This window comes from Serinus canaria, chromosome 4 (assembly GCF_022539315.1).
Source record: "Serinus canaria isolate serCan28SL12 chromosome 4, serCan2020, whole genome shotgun sequence".
Taxonomy (NCBI): Eukaryota; Metazoa; Chordata; class Aves; order Passeriformes; family Fringillidae; genus Serinus; species Serinus canaria.
This window is the reverse complement of record NC_066317.1, coordinates 49,411,431-49,420,732: the sequence shown is the minus strand read 5'-3', so window position 1 is coordinate 49,420,732 and position 9,302 is coordinate 49,411,431. Positions and strand designations below refer to the sequence as shown.

General features: G+C 42.9%; 1 protein-coding gene across 2 annotated transcripts in view; it reads left to right on the top strand.

Annotated features, from left to right (window-relative positions):
• Positions 1 to 3,367: 3,367 nt before the first annotated feature.
• C4H4orf19 (chromosome 4 C4orf19 homolog) overlaps positions 3,368 to 9,302 on the top strand; it is a 39,366-nt gene continuing 33,431 nt past the window's right edge. Inside the window, exon 1 of one of the 2 annotated variants that reach the window (XM_009100003.4) lies at positions 3,368 to 3,504. The gene's annotated coding sequence lies outside the window, so the exon portion shown is untranslated. The remainder of the gene's footprint in view (positions 3,505 to 9,302) is intronic. The other variant, XM_030239640.2, reaches the window with a different exon arrangement.

The window sequence follows — 9,302 nt, the reverse complement described above, 5'->3', positions numbered from 1 at the left end:
TATAAAGTATTTATGCTACAAATATAACCTATTCTGGTTCTTGTTACCTGTTATGGACATTATTCTTCCTAGATCACCACATGGCTGCAGGGACAGCAGTGAGCTACATTTTTTCCTGTGGTTAACCTTTCCAGCCGGTTACAGAACACCATTCCTTGCACTTTGGGGGTAGTCTCCCGACTTTTATGACGTGAATTGATGCTCTCAGTGCACGCCCAATTCATAATCTCAATTCTCAGTTTCAACAGGAAGGTTAAAGGCTGCAAGAATAGTCATCACTATCCTTCCCTAGGCAGGATTAAGCCTTTTGTCAAGTGTTTCTCCAGAAGCAGCAGTTTGAACCATCACCTTTTGTGGAAAAGTGTCTTTCACTACCAAGGACAAGCTATACAGTGCTCAATCCACTTTAAAACAGAGGCCAATAAGCAGAAGAGTGTGAGGGAATGTTTCCAGAACAGTATAACATGCTCTTGAAATCCCACATTTCCCCAAGTAACTGTTAAAATCTGCCCCTGCCAAGCTCTTCTCCCTGCTTCTGCTGGCCTGTCATCCCAGACCTGTGCTGCCCTGCTGGCCAGCATGGGCGGTTGGGATGGGTGAAGCTCCCATCCCAACTCAGCAGAGCTCCTGATGTGTTCCCAGCCACGGTACACTCTCCATTTGCAGCACCTGCTCTTTTGGTGGTAGTTCACTGGTCTCTCCTCCAGCCTCAGCAGGGAATATACAAAAATGGATTTAAGGCGTGTTCACATGTTCCCACTGCCAGAGCTTTCACCACATAGTACTGTATAAATAAAATCATCTGCCTGCTCTCCTACTATATCTCTGATTACACATGCATTTCAGTGCATGTGAGAAAGCTTCTAGACTAAAATAGATCTAGTTAGCATATTTAAAGTGAAATACACAGAACTGCAAGGTGGGAGATGAAGCAAAAATCCAGATATGCTGTAGCACAGATGAAAACAGAACATCCCCAAAGCAACTGGATATTTTGCTGCCATTTGTCTGCATTTTCCCATTGCCTGCTAGTAAATTGCCCAGCACTTCCCACAGTAATATCACATTGACAATAGCATATGAAGTCATAAAGTTAGCCTTCTAGGCTGCAATTTTTCAAGGCTGCCTTCTATCTCAGCAGGAGCATTCTCCAGAAAACCACAGCCAAAACAGTGGACTAAGGTACAAATGAGATTAGAGGGAAAAGAGAATTTCTGAAGGCTGAACGTCTCAACTACTTTTCCTTTGAAAAAGTGTCACACCCGTGTTATTGAACAAGCACTATGGATTGGTGAGACAAGTCATCATTTCCTGCAGGACACATCCGTGAAAACCTGTCAGGCAATCAACCTCAAAAGATCCCGGCAGTTCTCACATACTCACCGAAAACGATAGGTTTCAGAAGCACAGCAGGGTTGGGATTGCTGGGGCTGGGGCAGAGCTGCTCTCCCACAGGAATACTGGGTGCTGGTTCGAGCAATCTCAAGAATGAACAGTCTGTGGAACAAAAAATACAGCAGCCATGGAAGGGGTCTGAAAAGGGTGCCAAGGAGAAGGGGGGAGGCAGCCTCACAGTGTTTGCTTCGAGTGGCCTCCTGGCTTAAAACGCAGCTTTTGGACTGGACATTTCTCGGCCTGTTAGCCCACCTCATTGGCCCAGCAGCCACAAGAACAATGTAAAATACCACGGAAGGGAAAATACCACGGAGCTGGCCATGGGGTGACCTCCGGCTGGGCAGGACCGTGAGGCCGGTCCGAGCACTCGCCGTGCTCGGGGCTGCTCACAGCTGCAGATCCGCGCTGAGCATCTCCCGCCTCCATCACCTTCCCTCACAACCTGGGGATGTGTTAGCCTGGCAATTCTTTATTCACTGACCAAAAAGCCTTCGGAGAGTTTAGTGAAAGTTTTGTACAAAGAAATTTCCTGGCTCCAGTCCATTTTCAGCTAAAACTAATCGTTTGCAGGAGAAAAATATTTAAAATGTGCCAAAGACCTGTTGCAGCACACTAGCTCCTAGCCTGCAAATGATGCTCGGTCTTCACGTTATGACATAGTTGTCTGCTTAAAATAAGACTGTCCAAAGCAGCTTTTATTGATTTCTTTGCTGGCACATGCCGTTTCGTTTCGGCCCTGTGTGTGCTGGCTCCTGCAGAGCCAGGCTGGGGCCAGGTGGCGCATCCGAGTCCCGGCTCCGGGCAGGGACCTGCGTGCCCCAGCCCGCTGCTGACGGCAGATCGACAGCCTCGGCTTCAGCTCTCTGCCGGGACACGAGGGGAAGCACGGCAGGGCAAACCGAGCCCTTGGTGATCTTCATCCAGCACCCTCCTTCCTCCGGGAAGGCGAGGATGCAATCCCTGCCAGGCAGGGAGGCAACTGTAAATCCGGCATTATTTAGAGGGAGAACAGCACGCCTACTCGATACAGCAAACTTCATTTCAGTGCCTCCATGAGGCTTAACACCAAAAAAAAAAAACAAACAAACAAAAAAAAACCAACAACAGAAAAAAAACCCCAAAAACCAAAAACAAACAAACAAACAAAAAAACCCCACAAAACCAAACAAACAAAAACCACAAAAAAAAAAAAAAAAAAACCCAAAAAAAACCACTACACCAACAACCACACCCTAAGGGATTTAGAGTGTACTAGCGAGAAGGCTTTGTTAGCCCTGCTTAGCACCCCCCAGCTCCAGCTGCGACACAGGCAATCTTAGCGCCAGTTCTTTCCAGGAGGTTGTTTCACAGTTTCCACGTACCTCGACATATGTTAAAGATCACACGCGACCCAGGTGCTTGCCTAACTTAAACCCCTCCTCCTGTACAGGGCAAACTCTCTCAACTGCTCGTGGCAACAGAACATCTTTCATATCACTTCTGGAAACACCACACTCAAAGCAAAATGATGTCAGGAAAGTCAGCATCTTTCAAAGGTAAATGTGACACTATGCCTGCAAATACACCTCAGAGCTGAATTTCTGTTTAGAGAATCATACAAAACAGTAGGGAATAAATGCCATTGCCAGGCAACATGCAACAGATTTCTGCCAAATCTCTCCAGCACTGTTTGTGATATAGAGAGATTTAATTTAAAGAATAAGCAAATGGCAGCCTGAGGACACTGACAGGCTCGGGCTTTGTTGTGGTCGTTGTGACTGTCCCGGAGGAAGGGAATTACGTGGCACGTGTTCTTCCGCTTCTCCTTCTTTGAACCCTGGCCAGAAAACGGTGAGTTCTATCAGGTTTTTATCCAGCTTGCAGGTAAAGGGTTACAGATTCTAGGAAGTATTTAATGCAAACTTTAAAGGATTTTATTTTCATCTACAGTCACATGATGCCTTAATACCCAATGACACTAACCACAGTGTCTCATTAAGAGGTCATGCAAACTCCCAAGCTAAACAAGGCATTCTTACATATTTAACATTCAAATGCAGAAGCCAAGCTAAGCCATGGAAGATTGTAATCAGGAAAAGCTACACTTCCTGATCCACACAAAAGCTACAGGTAGGAAAAATTCTTTTAAACTTTTAACATTGTGCTTTCTAGAGAAACTATTTACAGGGCATATTTTGTATTCTGTTTCTACCTTTCAAAACAGTCCAAGAACATTATACTGAAAATATCTGATCTCACTTGTTCCACCTGTTGTAGAGTCAGGATTGTTTTTACACTCAGAAATAGACTTGGCTCAGTGAATATCCAAAGAAAACAATTTTTAAGCCAAACCTATTTAAAAGCAATGTTTTTAGAGATCTCTTAGTCATTGAAATGGTTGAGTTGGAGTATGTGGGGTAAAGGAGGAGTTAATATGTCTTTGATGTCTGAAATGAAGGGAATTAGAACTCTTCTAACTTCCTTATATCAAGAATTGCACATTGTTTCACCCACACCAATCCTACTGTATTTTGACGGATTTTACTTCCTCAATGAACTTACAAGATTTCTAAATTACCCTCCTAGAATTTGGAATATTTAAAAATTAAATCTTACAAAAGCAAATGAAAGATAGATGGGGGGGAGTTCTACAGTGTTCCATAAAAGAAGAATAAAATAACAAAATGCAGAGTGAGAGGAAAGTCAGTTAAAACCAGTTTATTTTAAATTGAGAAGTTAAATTGCATTAAAGCATGCCAGTTTTCACATGGCATGATAAAGTTTCCCTGAAAATTACTGGCAATATTGCAGGGGTTCATTTTTTTTCAGTTGTAGTGAAGGAGTTTTCCAGGCTACAGTATTAGCATTTTTATCCCAAAGATCTTCTTCTCATCACAATTTTTGTTAAACTGTAATTGTTTTCAGAGTGTGTTCTAAATACTCAGTTTCTTAATACCTCTACAGGAATTTAAAGACTGCATTCTAGATGGTTACACAATCCAAATTTACTAAAGATCTCTAGTGCATCATAGGATTGCCACATCCTGAGGATTCCCACTGCTCAAAAGCAGCAAGTGTTGTTTATTGTTTTCCTCCTACAATGGTTGGGTGTTGATTGCCAGTAATGTCATTTTTCCACAGTTCCTTCTATAAAACACATCTCTTTTTCTAGTTTCCACATAATGATAGGACCTGCTTAAAGAAGTGGAGAATAATAATACCTGAAGCAACTTGTTTCAGATAAGCTCTCAAATTTTTTGGGAAAAGAAAGGGGGTTGTCTTTACCAGTATTTAAAATAAATTTGAGTCCAAACAAATTTACCAGTGGCACTTCAAAAAAGTGTCATTCACTTTCAGGGTGCCCATCTTGAAACATAGTAGGTCTCATGTTGAGGAGGGCTAAGAGGTGAGCACAGCTTAGATCAGCCCGAGCCATGAAGTATCTCTTTATCAAAATCATTGTACCAACATCCTGACAGAGCAGCTCCCAACTGCACCGATGGGAGTGTAGCAATAAACCACTGCACTTTAAAAGAACTGCTCAGAGTTTACTATAACTGACCTCTGAGCCTACATTATTTACAAAAATCTATTTAGAAACTGTTGTAGATAAGGGGCTTATTTGCTAAGCTACAGTTATATCTCAGGAGAGGAACACTGCAGCCCCCAAATCAACAGGCAGCCACAGGCTTTCACTGAGAAGAGCATTGCACCCACAGCATGAAAAGCAGCCTGTCAGCCATGGCCAGTCTCTTCTAAGAAATGTTTGTACAAGTGGCATGTGTCACGGTAAACCAGCTTAGTAGCTCAGCAGTTAAATGTGTTGAACATTAATTACACAAAGTGTCCTTGTAGTATGGAAGGTACAAGGCACACTAAAGTTACTCTGTGACTGAAAAGACAGAGTGGCCATTGAATGAGAGGGAGCCTTCCTTAACTCCTTTCCTAAAGAAAGGAATACAAAGCACCCTAGTAGTTCAGATATTTTTCCATGCCCACAACTTTACTCTTAGTGTGGAAATTCATACTGCTCTAATTATTACTTTTTATTCTTTTCTGAGGAAACAAACAAACCTATTTTCTTGCTTTGTCACATCAGTATAGATCCAAATGTAGTGTGGTTTCACAGGGAAGACACACAAATCAAATGCTTCCTGCTCTTAACCAAAAGAAGAGAGAGGTTCTTCTGTCAGAAAATTAGATAATTAGAAAACTAAGGGAGAATTTTTCTCTAGAATTTTGTGGAAAGCCAAGTAAATATAAAAATCAAAACACTATCAGAAGTTTAGAATAGTAGTCTCTTTACCCCAAAGCTAAGATAAGCATTGATCAAAAGGCCATCCAGATCTTCCAGTTTGCAGATCTCAGGGAGCTTTCACCACATTTAAGGCTAGTACTGAAAATCAACCTGATGATTTTTGCACAGCTCTAGGTAGGTGGGAAGACAGGGCAAATCTTCAAGTGAAGGGAATTGTGACTTCCTTCCTTGAAAATCCTGATTCAAAGTGGTTCACCATGCAAGGCAAACATTTGTGAGTGTTGAGGCCCGTCTCCAACCACACTGTTGTTTGTACCTGACCTCAAGGAAACAAACTTGCTAGAAGTATTTGCTCTCAGACTTAAATGAATGAAAGCTAAGGAAAGCTTTTCTTCACGTCTTTCAGGAAGGGATGGTCTTTTGCTGTGTTTGCACTGTATCCAGTTAAACATGGCCTCAGCATTGTCTACATCTTCCACTGATACTGCTTCACAAAGGACAGGGGAGGGGAAACACTCAATCCACTGAAACGGGATGAAATGTAGTCAGGCAACAAATATTTGTTTGGGACTTAAAATTTCTCCTTCAGACCCTGCCTTTCTGAGGATTATGTATGATCACCTTGCCTTCCACACAACAGTGATGGTGGGGAGGGCATGGCTGACCAGAGCAGGTGGCCAAATCCCACTGCTCCTTAACCAGGAGCTCCTCATTTAGCACCTGATCGTGCTGCAGTCCAAATCCAGCATGATGTCAAAACCTCGTGTCCAAGCAATGATGCACGAAAATTGTTGATTTTTGCTGACCTACAGAACAGGGCTGGCAAGCAGGAGGTATTGCTAAGGAGAACAGGTACAAAACACAATGTAATTTTGCTTATTGAAAGTTTGATATCAAAATGCTGAAAATAATTGAGTTACCGTAGAAAGGTCAAAAGGGATTGCTGGAAAGGGGGGAAAAAAAAGGGAAGTCATTTTCCTGTAAGTTCTCCTCTGGGTCACTTTCCCTTAGTCATATGGAGGAACTTTAAAATTTTATTAAGAACAGAGTACATTGCATGGAGACCAAACATTTAATCACTTACAGCAGGAGGCAGGGTTGGTTTTTTTTGTGTGACTTTTTTTCCTGTCTGCCATTTTTATACAAGTTTATTTAACTCCCTTTTTTTTCACTTTCATCACAGATGTTTGTTGCAAAGGCACAGATGCTTTCTGATTAGAAAAATATTTCTGGTTGAATATTCTATTATTAATTCACACAAGTTATTTTTCCATTTAGGACAGCAAGGAAGAGTAAGCCTTCTCCTTGGGGCTTACTCTTTTTAATGTTACCAGCTTGACCTTGCTCAACTTTGCATCACTTCTAGCTTTTTAATATAGTTATGTATTTCTATTAAAGAGCAGTTATTTGTATGAATTTGTGTAAACAAGGTCCAATGCCTTGCTGTTGCAGGCAATATTCTGAAGGAGCTGAATAACAAGTGTACCCCATATCAAGAATAACACACACCCAATGACTGAAACCTCTTTCAGTATGATGTCCACCCTGGGAACTCTTCTCACTGGTTCCTATAGGATCAGTATCAAATCCTCATGTTGCCAACAGAGGACAGGAGAAAAGAAATCACCTGATGCAGATGGGGCCAGTGCTACCCAGCACAGTGCTGCCAGCAGAAACAGCATGGCATCAGCACGGGTTTGCCTGCGCTGGACAGAAGCTCTCCAGACCATAACAAAACATATTATTTCACATCTGCCCAATCTGCCATGCTCAGAGCAGGTGCATCTGGATGTCAAGGCCCTTTTCCAGGCAGGTTAGCATTGATGTCCTCTTATGATACACTCTGATGCAGAGCATCTGCCAGCAGCCTTCAGGCAGGAGGGGCAGGGAGTGACCCAGATGAGCCATGTGCAGCCACATGTCCACAGTCCTGAGGGCTCACCCAACTGCAGGTCTGCTCCTCCCCTGCTACCTACCCTCCCCACTGAATTTATTGCAATGACTGTATGTGTAGACTGGACTATATTTCTCACAACCACTCTCCCCTTCAACCCACAGCCACTTTGAAACTCTGTTTTATCAGCAGTAGATTTGGGAGTGCCCAGTTTTATCTACTTATTAAGCACCCGAGCTTTGTGCAACAGCCTAGAATGCAGAAGCACCACCCTGGCACAGCCACCCAGCAATTTCCTCCTCTCCCTTCTGGCTGTGTGCTCCCTTCCACAGCTGAGTTGGTGCAGAAATCCCCCCACCAGGACCCAGGCCCACTGTGCAGGGGCAGCTCCCAGTCCTGGCACTGCAGCCCACAGCCAATCCAGGCTCCCTTACCAGCTGTTCCACTTGTCCAGCCAGTGAATCCACGCTGTCCCATTACAGTACAGGCATTTTATTACCTCCAAAAAAACTGTTAGCCACTCTTCCTCTCTCATAGCAAGCAAGCTTGATAAGCAATTGCACTAATATGACTTTAACACTACACATTTCCATGGAGCTATTCTTCTCATCTACTTCTGATCTACTCATAGTAAAAGAAGCCTAAACCTCAGGCTAATTCATGCTTTTGAAATTAGTTGGCAGTCTCATTCACCTATAGCTCAGTGGAAAACAAGCAGTTGCTGTCAGCTGTCAGGAACCTGAATCAAGCTTTGTTAAGGCCTCCTCTGTCTCTATTTCTGGTTTGGGTGGGGCATGGAAAAAACAATATTTACCATCTCAGTAGCTGTGCCCTTTGTGTATTTGTTTTTGTATTCCCTTTCCCCATGTGAATTTAGCAGATGTTGCATGGCTTGGGATCAGCCCTGAATTCTGTTGTCAGAGCACGTGCACGTCTCCACTGAACGTTAGCAGTGAAGAGACAATATCTGCACAGAAAAGATCATACAGATTCAGCTGCCAGGCACCATTTCAGGGGCAAATGTAGATAAAGGCATAAACACCAAGAATACCATAAGATTTCATTTTCAATGTAAATGAAACAAAAACTACAGCCATCAGCCCTGAATGGAAGGCTACCAGGGGCCCGAGGAGCTACCACCACATACCACATCCAATTTTTGTCTTTTTAACATCTCTTTTTAAATTAAAATCACTTGGGAGTGTTCTCCATTGCTTTGGATGAATGCACACAGATTGCTAAAAGGCTAATTTGTATTTACCAATATACTTTAAAAACTAATGCTCAGTGCAATTATCAATATAATTACCTTCTATAAAACATTTCCATTCACTTTTGTTTATATAGAGTAAGAACATAGGGATTTGCTAGAGTTCAGATGATAAAATAACCTCAAAGACAGTTTAAGAAAACAGAGGAAAGCCAAGGGCAAAAAGCTGGATGGCAGGGAAAGGTCAGCTTGCTGTTTTCACAGCCAATTACCAGTACCTGGTATCCATCAAACTACAGCCTCAGCTTTCCTTCATTTCCCTGACATCCTTCCACAATAAAGCTTTACAGTGGCACCACCAAAATCAGTGTGGCTGGACTTTTCTCCTGGAGAGTGAAACTATTTGTCCCAGAGCACATAGCTAGCCAGATTTTCCATGTGGGGGAAAGCCAGGTTTGAGAAGCAAGGAGGTAAATCAGCCCCCATCTCTGGGTAGGAGGCAGAATTGAACCCAAGTCCCCCAAATGCCCTAAGAGCCAAATCTGCCTCTAGAGACTCACACTCAT